Below are 13,766 nucleotides of genomic sequence, written 5' to 3'. Positions count from 1 at the left end.
AAAGAAACAAAGATTCAGGGAGACCTGCTGAGCCTTTACTGCTGTTCAAGTTAAATGAGCCCAAAATCAATAGTTCATTTAAAGTACAATGTAGTTTCCTTTGTAGCTTAACTTTTTTAAAAACCTATATGAGTGCTTTCCACAAATTTTGCATGTAACAAATTGTGAACGCACCAAGTAAGAGGCAATTGGAAGAAATACAAAGATAGCTGCCTAACAAAGTTTAAGTAAAGTTCATTTTAAAATAATGCAGCCTGTAAAGATTCTACAAAAGTGAGAAACCATGATATAACAAGCCAGAAAGGTTTCTTCAGTTTTTGTGTGATTTTCTTCTCAACGTCTAAACATTTTTACCTATATAAATACCATTTTTTAAAGTAGGAGGAGATTTTTAGCAGGTGTTAGCACTGGATGAATACAACAATTAGGTCTGAGTGAAAACTAGAATGTTATATATCTTAGGACCACTGTAGGTCTTCCATTTCAGCACTTTCTGAAAATCCTTGGATATTATGTCCCTCACATGCCCCTCTTAGGGCAGACAGAATGAGAGGGCTCTGGAGCCTGATATCTGATGTATTTAATGAATTGGGGGGGGCGATACTGGGACGTGAACTCAGGCCTAAGTGCTATCCCTTAGCTTTTCGCTCAAGGCTGGTGTTCTACACTTGAGCCACAGCTACACTTGTGACTTTTTGTGGTTAATTGTTGATAAGCGTCTCATGGACTTTGCTACCTGGGGTGGCTTTAAACTGCAATCCTCATATATTAGCCTCTTGAGTAGCTAGGATTATAGGTGTGAGACACCAGTGCCCAGCTTCAATGAAATATTTATATAAGAAAATGTTTTTTCAAACCATCAACATATAAGCAGATATGAAGAGTTAGTGTTATTAAAGATTTCTCCTATCCTTAAGATTGTATTATTTCAAATCGTTCTTGTCATATCTAAATTAGTCAGTACATATTTTCCTGTCCACAACCAAGTTCTCAGGGCCATCCATCTTTCTAACAAGGTTTGAGAATATATTTGATGGATCTCCTGCTGGCTAATCAATAGGGTGTAAGGAAGAAAACTAGACTCTTCATGGAAGTTTAGAGGAAAGCAGCATGAAGTAGAGTAGCTGGTAGGACCACTTCAGTTTGGGAATATGTTGAGCCCAAAGCTTCCAAGAGCTACAGAGGTAAGACTTGTGGAGAGAGTTGAAAAGAATTAAACTCACTCAGGGCAGAAAGAAGAGAGTCAGTAGTTGAGCCCTGAAGACACAGTAACTTCTGGAGATACAGAATACTTTCTGAACCATCAGTGTTTCCTCCACTGCTCTCACTGTGGCACATGCTGTATACTTGACACCTGTACTTGTACATGTGTCTATCTTCATCTGGGCAAGGCAGGTGAATGAGTGGTATCAACTATGGCGCATGTGGATGGCACACTGGTAAACCACCTAATGGAATACAGACTTACACACATGAAAGAGAACAGGCATGAGGACAAAAGGATGCTATGCTCTGTGTAAACAGTAAAGTTAGAAAGAGGCTAAAAGGGAAGAAAAGAATCAAACACTTAAACTCCCATATTCAAAAGAAAAGAAGCAAATGGAAACAGTGATGATAAAAATACACAATATTTCTTAGACTATTACAACACACAAATAAATGAAACTTTTTTAACTAAAAAAAAACACAAAAATATAGGATGAAGCAGCCCAAGAACAAGGTTGGTTTCATTTGATGAAGGTGAATGGTAATGGATAGCATCTCTTGAGTGGTTACTGGGTGTCCCAGGAACACTGTTGTGTGTGTTTTCCTGTGTACTCTAAGTGCATTGTTAGTTACTGAAAACAATCCTATGATGTAGGTAACCCTATGATGATGACTTTATGCAAGAGAAGTTGTTGACAAACAAAGGCTTGGTAGTTTACCAATGGTGATACAACTGAACACATAACAAAGCCAAAACTAGAACCCAGTGGGTCTGCTTTGAGAGCCTCTAAAAATCTCGGACTCTTCAACTGAGAGATCATGAGAATGGCCAAGTACAAGAGACAGTCCAGAGACACTAAGAACACAAATTTACACCCACTTATATCTACATATACACATTCTCTCACACACATATACATAGATGGACATGCACACACACTTATAGTCACATACACATAAAGGCATATATATGTGCATCCATGAATGCATCCATGTACATATGTGAAAACAAACATGCACACATACGTACACAGAGTCATTTAATTTCTAAAACTGACCAAGGCAATATGTGAGTTATACAACAACAGGAAAAAAGAATATTCAGGAAGAGAAGTCAGGTGCTCCTAATACTTGTGACTGATGATATTCATTAACATGATTTAGCTAAGAAGAAAGTCACGTTTAAATGACAGCAAAGCAGTTTAAACAATGATGAGTTGGCCACACACAAACACCTGCATATACTCTTTTCATCTCGGGCAACACAAAGCCCAAGGCTCTAAGGCAGGGATAGGCCAACTACATACCACTTGTGAGCAAAATCTGCTAGCTACCCAATTTTGTACAGTTCAGGGGGTAAAAATTCTTCTTATTTCTAAAAAGGTTTGAATAGTATTTATTGACAAATGAAAGTTATAAGACATTGTAATCTCAACGTCCACAAAATAGTTTCATTGGCACCCAGATCCATTGTTTGATTCTACATTACATACAGCTGCTGCCTCGTGGTGCTGGCAGTGCTGAGTTGAGTAGCTTTTTATAGACTTTACAACCCACAGAGTGCAAGATATTTAGTGCCTGGTGCTTTATGGAGACATGGCCATCCGCTCTTCTAAAGCATTTCAATTATTCAAATTTTGAAGCAAACTTTACAAAGGAGATTGAATTAGCTACCTGGCAATGGTGCTGCACTGGCTTTCACAATGGGTATTTCTCTCCATGTGTCTCCCTCATTTTCATCCTCAGCCAGCCAGGAATCCACAGGTAAACAAAAGACTTCAGATGTGGCTATGTTTTCTAGTCTAACTTCTTCCAGGTACCAGCTGGGGTCTTTCCCACTGTTGTCATGTCCAATGCGTATCTTGTAGATTTCTCCAATATCTTGAAGATTAATCTGTAAAGCAAAAATGGGGAACAAATTAAAACTCCTATATATCTGATTTGGCTTTTCAAATTCTACATTCATATTCTACCTTGAACTCACCACTTACATTTTAAGATCACAAATAAGTTCTCTTAGCACTCATTATTTATGCCAGCAGGAAATAATTTCTATTGCTGAGAAAATGAATCTCCTGACCATGGATAAAGCAGTAGATTAAACCCAGCTAGTTCTGACTACATCATAATTTTAGTAAGCCACCATTATTATCTTGCAAAATAAGTAGTTTTTTTATCATTGGTAATTCATGCAACTTATTCAGTGGTGAGACCTGAAAAATAAGATAATGTAATTATGGGGTGTTACTCTGGATTAAATTTTGCTATTAAAGTAAGATCTCAGGGAACAGGGATCATATGTTCTACTGGACTCAAACAAGGATTAATCAGTCCAACCTGAAACAGGCAGAATTTGTATTGGAAAGCCTGTAGTTTTGCAACAATTGGCAATGTGACTAAATCTCTATGTACTACCACCCCTTCCAAATACCTAACCAATGGGAACAACAAATATGGTAGCATATTATTCAATACCCAAAATAAGCAACATTTTTTTCTTTTGAAAATTCCTAGCGGTCATTTGAAAAAATGGAAAAATATATGTCACTCATTTTCTCTTTCTGCCATAATAAACCACACAAAATGAATGACTTACAGCCGGATCCATAGTGTTTCTCAGTTCCATGAGCCAGAACTCTAGGCACAGTGGCTCAGTTAGGGCCACTATTCAAGGTCTCCTGGGCCAGGATCAAGATGGTAGTTAGATTGACCACTCTTCAGGGACTTTGGGAAAGTCTCAGTTCCCAAATTTATTCAAACTATTGTTAAGAGTCCAGCTCCTTGTGGATATAGGAGTGAATCCCTGTTTCCTAAGCACATGGTCCTTGTTTCCTCCAAGAGCAAGGGCACATCAAACTTCGTGCTTAGAACTTGTATCTCTCATTAGGAAAAAAATTCTAGAGTTGCATGAAATTTAGATTATGTACACTTGATTAACAGGCTTAGTCTCCTTACTTGAGAAAGGCTTTGTTTGTTTGTTGATTGTTTGCCAGGCCTTGGGTTTGAACTCAGGGCCTGGGCTCTGTCCCTGAGCTTCTTTTGCTCAAGGCTAGCACTCTACCACTTGAATCACAGCTCTTCTTCCAGCTCTTGATGGTTACTTGGAGATAAGAGTCAATCTGGCTTCAAACTCCAGTCCTCAGATCTTGGCTTCCATGTAGCTAGGATTGCAGGTGTGAGCCACCAGTGCCCAGACTTAAGGAGACCTTTTAAGGCTACAAGATGTGGAAACCTAATTAAATCCATAAAATCCTTTTGTAATCAATTAATTAACAGCAGGTCCAAAGATCATGAGATCATAAATTGTAGCCAGGCTCAGGACACTCAGGCCGATAAGCCTCGCTACTGAGATGCTGAGATCTTGAGGACCACAATGCAAAGCCAACTTGGGCAGAAAGGTGTGTGGACCTCCACCTCCAAAATAACCAACAAAAGCCAAGGGAGAGTCTCTACCACTACCAAACAAACAAACCCAGGCAAGTACAAGACCCTGAATGCAAACTCCAGTGTGTTCAAATGATAATAATCTTACTGTCACAAACTGTAACTAATGATCTGCTTTCTGATGTTGGTCTCCAGACCACCATTCCCTACATCTTTTTCACCCTTTGATATTGATTTGATATTCACCCTTTGATTTTGATCCTCTCATATTATTGCTAGAACAAATTGTTTATAGAAATTCCACTATGTAGAAGCTTCTTACTCCAAATATTCTCTTCAACGTCACAGATAGTAGGGAATAGGATAGAAATCAGAAGCCACAACCCACCAGACACACTAAGAAAAATAACTGAGAAGACAAAACTCCAGTTTTGATACCAAAACCAGAATTGGTTTTGAAAGTTTCTTCTCCCCTTGTTGGCTTTTCAAGCTGCATCAAGTTTAGCAACATTTTTAGGCTTCAGTGTTGCCATCCAAACAACCATATAGCACAGTCTGAGGATTCCTGCTCCAAAGGTTCAAAATCTGAAATGCTTCACAATACAAAACTTTCTGAATGTTGCTATGACACCAGGAGTGGAAAATGGTATGACATGAAACTCTGTTTCATGTGCAAAATAATGAAAATACTGTATTTAGGATATATGTATATGATGCAAATAAAACATAAATAAACTTCATGTTTAGGCTTAGATTCCATCTCCAAAGTATCTATCTGTCTGTCCACCTATCTATCCTCTATTTATATCTATCTGTCCATATCTAGATAGATAGATAAATAGGCAGATACGTGGACCTAACATAAATGAGCTTCATGTTTAGCCTATCTGTCAATCTATCTATACATAAGTGGAGAGACAGATATTACTGCAAAATCTGAAACATTTCATTCCAAGCTTTCAGATAAAGTATACTCAACCTGTATTACCAATCTTATAAAGAACTATAGCACTCACTATTGCCAGCAGCTAATGTTCTACATGCTACAAATTTGTGCTCATTTAAAAGCATATACTGTAACTATAATAAAAAGATGTAAGGATACTGGTCAAGTACTTACTGAAGAAAATAAAAATTAGTGTTTGGCCATCATAAGTGAAACTGAAATTGCTAGCCCTGTCTAACATGACTGGTAGAAGTAAAATTTGTAAATAAGTTAATGAGGCCATGTTACAGGAGCTAAATTATCCATTTGTCATTATACATCTGGGTCAGCCAACTACTACTAGAATTAAGATGATCATACCGTAGGCTAGAGCTATAATAGATTGCTCACAAAGTACTTCTAGCATGTTAACCAAACTGGTTCAGAACTGTCAGTTCTACTTTAATACTGTCATCCTGAGCTTTGTGTCATTTTCAGTCAAATAAAATATATGCTATGGCAAGAAATTATTCTTTTACTTTACAGTTATTCGTTTCTGCATTGAACTTCCAACATCTGAAAATAAAAGGACAGTGGTTGCAAACTGTAGGAGAGCTTTCATCATAACGACAGACCACATCACGGTGCAGGTGTTCTTCATAAAAAGGATTATGCTGAAAGTGGGGCAAGGGACAGATGAAAATAAAATTGTTTTCAACCTGAGAAATAAAGAGACACAAAAAGAGAGGCAAAGGAATCTGGAAATGTAGTGCATTACTCTTGCTCTAATGCGACATACTGAAACCTGAAATAGTACCAATTAACTTCCACTAGACAACCTGAACATGGAGAAAAGAATTACAAATGGATTTGGTTCGTTGAAGTGTGTGTGGGCGGGGTGGGGGGGAGGGTGCGCATGCGCACACACGTGCGTTTGCCAATACTGGGTTTTGAGCACAGGGCCTCACATCTCATTTGGCTTTTTATTTTAATCTCACAGATGGTACTTTACTACTTAAGCCATGCCTCCATTTCCAATTTTTGCTGGTCGTTTGCAGATAAGAGTTTCTTGAATTTGTCGCCCTGGATGGCTCTAACTCATTATACTCAGATTTCAGCCTACTAAGTAGCAAGGATTATTGGCTTGACAGACTGACTGCTGGCATAGGTAGCTGAAATTCTTAACACAAAGCAGTTAAGTCTACACTGAGTTTAAAGGAGAAAATATTTTTGTTTATCACATTTTTAGGTAATTCTACTTTTTATATATACTACTCCAAGAACATTCCAACTCTGTGCGGTTAAGTAGATAAAACCATTTGAAATAGTAAGTAGATATAAGCATTTGAACATTTCATAGATAAGTCCTTCTCTAAGAAAGCACAAAAATGGGGGAAAACAGATGTTATAATTCCTATGTGAAAACAAGTATGTAAAAACTGATTGGATACATTTCAAAGAGAGAAATAAGCAGAGCAGAGGTACAAGAAAATGTGAGGAGATGATTCAGTACACAGTAGAGGTGAGGAGGCCTCTGGACTTTGACGATAAGCAGCCTATCTATTTGGCAGAGAGAAGACACAGACCAGGCAACGAGGAACCGGGGCTGAGGGTGTAGCCCCAGTGGCAGAGCTGCTCAGCATACGCGAAGCCCAGTAAAATAAAGAGGGATAGTGCTTCTTGAATTGGATGTAATTGTTACTGAAACTAAAATTCAAAGTGTCTCAAACAGTAAGAATCAATTATACTTCCAAGTATGAATAAGTACTTAAAAACTGAACGTGCTGCTCTAGGAAATTAACTTGAAGCAAGTGTTGTTAGCTGGCGAGGTGACCAGCAGAACACTTTGAGGGTCCGAGCTTTTGGGAATGGACAGACAGTGAGCATTCTTTAGTACTATTGCCTTGCAGTGTTGGGAATTTCAGGAAGATAAGCGATATATTAATGAACAAAATGGGGCAAATGGACTCATTAAGACTTCAATAAGTAGTGGAGATCATAATAGTCATTACTATGATTGTTACTAACAGAGATCAAAAGAAGAGGGTGAAAACAATGGGAAAAAACAATTTCCTTTGATTCTACAAGCATCTGTGTTTTAATGTTGTCCTTCCCACAGCATGCTGGAGATCAGAGAGGAGGAGAGTTCAGAGGGAGGAGAGTTAAGGACATCAGTGTCTTAGTGTTTTCCATTCTCCCATGTCTTGGAGTCGTGCAGGAGGTGTCTCCACCTTAGGCTTCTAGAATCAAATAGGCTAACTGGGACAGAATCCAACTCTAGGAAGCAGGGAGCACTGAGCTTTTCTTTAGACAGAAGTTGAGGTGCTCTCAGTTCATTTCATTTCCCTGTTGGTCAAATGGGCTCTTTGAAAGAAAAGAAAGAAGAAAGAAAGAAAGAAAGAAAGAAAGAAAGAAAGAAAGAAAGAAAGAAAGAAAGAAAGAAAGAAAGAAAGAAAGAAAGGAAGGAAGGAGGAAGGAAGAAAGAAGGAAAGAAAGAAAGGAAAGAAAGAAAGAAAGGAAAGAAAGAAAGGAAGGAAAGAAAGAAAGAAAGGAAGGAAAGTTTTTAAGTTAGTTATACACAGGAGTTGCTATTCAAAGATGTTGTGAGTACAATACATCTTGATCAATGTCACTGTACTGGCCAAGGCAGATTACCTAGTGAACATACTTTCACCACACAGGAGCAACCCTTGAAGGGCTGAGGACCCAGGGTAGAACAGAAAGGAAGGAAGGCTTGTTCACAATAGCCAGCACACATGTTCTAGTGTCTCATGTTCAAACCACCAGAACTCTTTTCATTTCATCAAGCTCATTTGACTGAACCAGTTGGGAAAATCATGTAGTAATTTGAGGGAAATTCCAAAAAGAATTTAAAACTTAGTCCAAGAAAAGGATACCTTCATTTGTTCATGAAAATGGAAATATTAATGCAAATAATAGTAGAAAAGACTCAAAAGTTAAAAAATACTGATTTCAATAAACTACATTTCCTTGTATAATTATACTGTACAGTGTTCACTCCATATTTTCAATAGCATTTTCTAATAGCATACTAGTAAATGGGTAGATATAGAAATGGGAATAACTATATTTCCTGGGCAAATAACATGTTCTGTGAATATTCATATAAGCAGTTTTGGGGGGGAAAGTTTTCCTTCTTTTAATATCTACTTATTTATTTGTTTGTCTATTTTTTATGCCATACTGGTGCTTGGACTCAAAACCTCATGCTCTTCCATAGCTTTTTTGGCTCAAGGCTCTTGCTCTACCACTTTAGTACCAGCCCTACTTCTGGCTTTTTGCTTAATTGGAGATAATCTCATGGTTTGTCGGACAAAACTGGCTTCAAACTTCAATCCTCAGATATCACCTTCTTGAGTAGCTAGAAATACAGGTATGCATCACTGGTGTTTGAACAAATATCTACTTTTAGATTCAGCTCATAAAACAGACACTTTTGGAAAAAAGCTGACCACCTAGTTAGATTTTTCTAATGACTACACTAAATTTCTTCATGAAAAGATTCTACATTTTCTCATTAAATTCTGTTCTAGACAAAAATTTTATGTTATACAGACTATAACACATATTATCCTTTTAAGAAACTTTCATGTTATAAAAAATAGCCTTTCAATTACTTATTTTTCATGCATTGTTCGTGTAATTTACCTCCATGTCTCAATTCATACACATTTCTAGTCCTTCAAGAAAATGTGCTTGCTTCTAGGTCAGACAAGAATGTGGACATATCAACAAGACACTTGAGCTCCAATAAGTTAAAAATTCTGAAAATTTTTAAGTTAAATTTCAAAAGAATGTGTATGACACCACCACCACTACCACAGCAACAACATAAAAGAGAAACTACAAGCCCAAATCCAGCAACCAAACTTGACAGGCATGTGCAATTTGTCCTATTATACAACATGTAAATAGGATATTTTCTACATCTTGTCCTGGGTAAGAATTTTTGGCATCTGTTAAACACAGAGACAGGAAGCAAGAGTACTTCTCCTTCAGGGGCATTTCTTTTCCAGGGGCCCTTTCTGCACACCCATACGGTCATTCTTTTTGAAACAACTGAAAAGGAAATCTTATCTGTTTTGCTGAGTAAATTATACTTAGTTTTCTTAAGGATACAAGGGCATAGACCATTTCAGCTTCCTCTTAAAACCAAACAGGGGTCCTATCATTCTTGGCTTTGTAATATGAAGCTTCTGTACTGTTTTTGTATCTTCCTGTGAATACTTAATTATATAAAAATGATCTGGAGATCATTATGTAACGTAAAATAAGCCAGGCACATAGCTTAATAAAGAGGCAGGAAGGACTGTAACTTGTTATCCATTGATCAATTTCTCCCCATCCTTCCCTCTCTTCTCTTCACTCTAGCCACTAATGACCACTGCTCTATTGCATTTTCTATGAGATCAATGTTTTCAGTTCCACAGGTAATATCAGGCAGTGTTTGTCTTTCTGTGTCTGGCTGGTACACAACAGCATGCAAGAAGTTCTGGTATGCTGATGCACAATAGGGTGACTACAGATAATGCAATAAATTGTACATGTCGAAGAGCTAAAAGAAAGGATTTTGGAAGTCTTTGACATAAAAGAATGATGAATGTTTGAAAAGATAGCTATGTTTAATCCTGTTTATATTGCCCAGTGTAACCATGTATCAAAAGATCATTTGTCTATCAATATGCTTTATGTTTGGACAGTCGTGGGGCTTGAAGTCAGGCCCTAGCCACTGTCCCTGAGCTTTCTATGTTCAGTGCTAGTGTTCTACCACTTAAGCCACAGTTCTACTTCTGGTTTTTGTGGAAGTTAATTGGACATAACTGTGTTACACACTTTCCTGCCCAGGCTGGCATGAAACCATGATTCTCAGATTTCAGCTGCTTATATAGGATTACAGGCATGAGCCACCAACATCCAGATAATATGCTGATTTTTGTGCTTTTTTTTTTTTTACTAGTGAAAATAACATTAACACAAGGATCTGTTAACTCATGCCTGTAATCCTAGCTACTCGGGAAGCTGAGATATGAGGATCAAGGTTCAGAGTCAGTGTGGGCAGACAAATCTAAGAGACTCATATCTCCAATTAATCTGCAAAGAACAGAGTAGAGGTGGCTCAAATAGTAGAGTGCCAGACTTGAACACAAAAAGCTAAGCAAGAGTGAGAAGGCCCTAAGTTCATGCCTTAGGAACAGTACAGTAAATATTAACTAATAATTAATTAAATTAATTAATAAAAATTAAGAAATTAAAGAAGTTTGTGAAAAATAGAAAATAAAAATAAAAAGGTACTTATTAATATTTTATTACTAGTTGTAGTATCATCCAGAGATCCATTTCTGGGAGATGAGTGATGGGGCCTATAGCTAGCTCCCCTTTAGTCATCTGTCTGGCTAAGGTACCAATTTTGATCAGGAAGTAAATGCCCTCCAATTGGCTAGCATAGATAATGTGAGGTGCTGAGGTAGTCCTACCTCAACTTGGTATAGTTCCAAGTGTTGCCTGGACTACTTGGGTTACTCATAATTGCGTGTTTTCCCCTCCCTATCTTCACAGATAGAATCAAACTGCTATTCAACAAAGCCATTTATGATTACACTGCATCTTGATCTTGATTGATGTCACTGTACTGGCTCAGGCAGATAACCTTAGTACTTATAAACAGATACACTTATAAACAGATACATTTAGTACTTATAAGCAGATACATAATTAAAATGAGAAGCAAAATACTCATATATTCAAGATATTCATAAAATAAATGTGTGCTTTGAATTTTTTATGTATATAGAAGATGTAAATAACTTGTAAAACATAGAAGTGAGAGATTTTCCCCATCATTTAAACTAAATAGTTAATGATCCATTTTTTATAAACCTCTTTCTCTTATACTCCAGTAATAGAAACTATGCAGTACTGGCAAACATCAGGGTCATTATCCAAAATCCTGATTACATTGAGAAATGAGATTTCTGCAACCAGATATGCTTCTCTTTGAGTAACTTTTCTCTATGCCATTTTGTAGGTTGCTTACATCTTTTATGGAACTGGATTTACTAAAATTTCAAATAGCACCAGGCTTTACCCTGTAAAGCTTTACCCGTTTATTAGCACTGCTTTACTTATTAAAATCAATAAATAATTAAATATATACTATTGTATATAACCTTCATTATAATACAACTACATTTTTGTAGCTTTTACCTCCACATTTCTCTCTTGGACATAATTATTAATTCATGGCTTTTCACAGTCTCCACTTTCAATTATCTACAGTGATGATTATCACTATTGTGATTATGGTATTTGTACTTAGCCAATGAAAGCCCTTTCACATCTGCTCCTCTGTTTTTTTAGAACTGACCTTGACATTTTTGAACCTATCATTGGTTCCAGACAGAAAAAGGATATGCTAGAGCAGAATTAGTCTGGTATATTTTGTGATTATTTTTCTGTCAAAGACATGGAATCAATTTTTCTCCAGATATTCAGGTTCCTTTAAGGAAAATACATTATTAGGGGCAAAATATGGAAACTCCAAGACACAAGAGAATTGGTGACAAAAGAAAGAGCAGGGCTGGGAAGGTGGCTCAGTGGTAGAGCGCTTGCCTTGCATGCATGAGGCCCTGGGTTCGATTCCTCAGCACCACAGAAGCAAAAAGAAAAAGCCAGAAGTGGCACTGCGCCTCAAGTGGTAGAGCGCCAGCCTTGAGCTGAAGATCTGAGGGACAGTGCCCTGGCCCAGAGTTCAGGCCCCACTACCAGACCACCCACCACCCCTAAAAAAAGAAAGAGCAGCTGCTATTGAGACCATTAATGGTGACAGATTAGGAATAGGCATCTTTTTATTCCTGCACTGTGTTTACTTTTAATTAAGCCAACATAAACATCTAGAGTGGCATTACCTAAGCTTTGTGTTCTTTTTATTATATATATATTTATTGTAAAAAGTGTTGTATAGAGGGGTTACAGTTATATGAGTAGGGTAATGAGTACATTTCCTAGTAAGCATTGTTACCTCCTCCTTTGTTTTACCCCTACCATTCCTTCCCTTTCCACATTCCCAATTCCTCCCACCCCCACCCTGATACTGTAAATTTCATTTTCAACATAGTGTCCTGTCGTCACAATGGGTCAGCCTGCATCCCCATTTAAATGTTCTGCTATATCCCTTTCCCTCTCCAAATTACAAAAATGTATATGTAAGATGCAGAACACCAGCATCAAATCCAGTGAAAACAGGGGTTATACTGTGGGGGAAGAACATACAAAAGAAACAAAAGAATCACATAGTGCATTATAAGTACATTAAAAACACTAGCAAGAAAGAAAAAAACCATTCGTGTCCTTGTCTTGGGTACATTTTGCTTAACATTATCTCATGTGGTCATATGTACATAGCCTTTGACCTTCTCTGCTTGTCCTAGACACGTACAAGTCATTGCAAACAAGGGAAACCATGGGGCCTATGTTTCTTTGGGCCTGCCTTACTTCACTTAATATAATTTTTTCCAAATGTTTCTATTTCCTAACAAATGAAGCAATGTCATTCTTTCTGAGGGAGGCATAGAATTCCATTGTGTATGTGTGTGGGGGGGGTATATCTCACATTTTCTTGATCCATTCATCTACTGAAGGTCATCTGGGTTGGTTCCATATCTTAGCCATGGTAAATAATGCTTCAATAAACATGGTAGTGCTGGTAGCTTTGGTATGACTTTGTGATCGTTTGGGTAAATGACCAAAAGTGGGATTGCTGGGTCATAAGGGAGCTATATGTGGAGTCTGCTTTCCAAAGTGGATGAACAACTTTACACTCCCACCAGTAATGCAGTAAGGTTCCCTTTTGGCCACATCCCCTCCAGCATCTGTTGTTACTAGATTTCTTGATTATAGCCATTCTAACTGGGGTGAGGTGGAATCTCAATGTTGTCTTGATTTGCATTTCTTTTATGGCTAGAGATGTTGAGCATTTCTTCATGTGCTTATTGGACATTCTTATTTCCTCTTCTGAGAAGTCTCTCTTTAAATCTAGCCCATTTATTAATTGGGCAAATATTTCTTTGAGGATTTGTTGTTGAAGGATTCAATTTTTTGGTTCTAAGTATATTTTAGATATGAGACCCTTGTCCATTGTATGGCTAGTGAAGATCTTCTCCCAATCCTGTGCTTTCTATTGATCTTTCTGGCTATGTCTTTTGCCTTGCAGAAGCTCTGTAGTTTCATGCAA

This window comes from Dipodomys ordii, unplaced genomic scaffold, assembly GCF_000151885.1.
Source record: "Dipodomys ordii isolate 6190 unplaced genomic scaffold, Dord_2.0 Scaffold9, whole genome shotgun sequence".
Classification (NCBI taxonomy): Eukaryota; Metazoa; Chordata; class Mammalia; order Rodentia; family Heteromyidae; genus Dipodomys; species Dipodomys ordii.
The sequence above is the reverse complement of the archived record's forward strand: the minus strand, read 5'-3'. Positions refer to the sequence as shown.